Consider the following 448-nt stretch of genomic DNA (forward strand, 5'->3'; position numbering starts at 1 on the left):
ATGTTAACTCAAAAGTATATTCATGATTATTCATATATCATTTTATCATCTAATTTAATAATGAGACAAACGACGAGTTGCAAAAGCATAAAGGCAACAACTTCAAAGCAACATGCATGAAACGAGAGGCCCTGAACATGTGTGCAATTCCTCAAGTTGCATGTGTGTATTTTCCAGGTATGTCTAGGCATGCAAGAGGCATAAGCGGCCGACTGAAACATTTTGTGGATGTGTTGTTGCAAATGCGGTTCAAATGGCATGTGCACGATGGAAGTATGCATGTTAATCATCAACGTCTTTGCTTGTTGCTTCTCCACTGCACTGAACAGATAATATGCGAGAAGAAGCTGAGGATAAGCTTTCCCTCTTCATAACTGTTTGTAAAATGATTAAGCGCCAAATCAGTTTCATTGAGATTAAAGGTGTATGTATGTGTGGTTCAACACTG

The 448-nt window shown here is 38.4% G+C and overlaps 1 protein-coding gene across 1 annotated transcript in view; it reads right to left on the reverse strand.

Annotated features, from left to right (window-relative positions):
• LOC119589377 (protein SPT2 homolog) overlaps positions 1–448 on the reverse strand; it is a 14,245-nt gene that overhangs the window by 516 nt on the left and 13,281 nt on the right. The gene's annotated exons all lie outside the window — the stretch shown is intronic.

The sequence above is a fragment of the Penaeus monodon genome, chromosome 25 (assembly GCF_015228065.2).
Source record: "Penaeus monodon isolate SGIC_2016 chromosome 25, NSTDA_Pmon_1, whole genome shotgun sequence".
NCBI classification, from domain to species: domain Eukaryota; kingdom Metazoa; phylum Arthropoda; class Malacostraca; order Decapoda; family Penaeidae; genus Penaeus; species Penaeus monodon.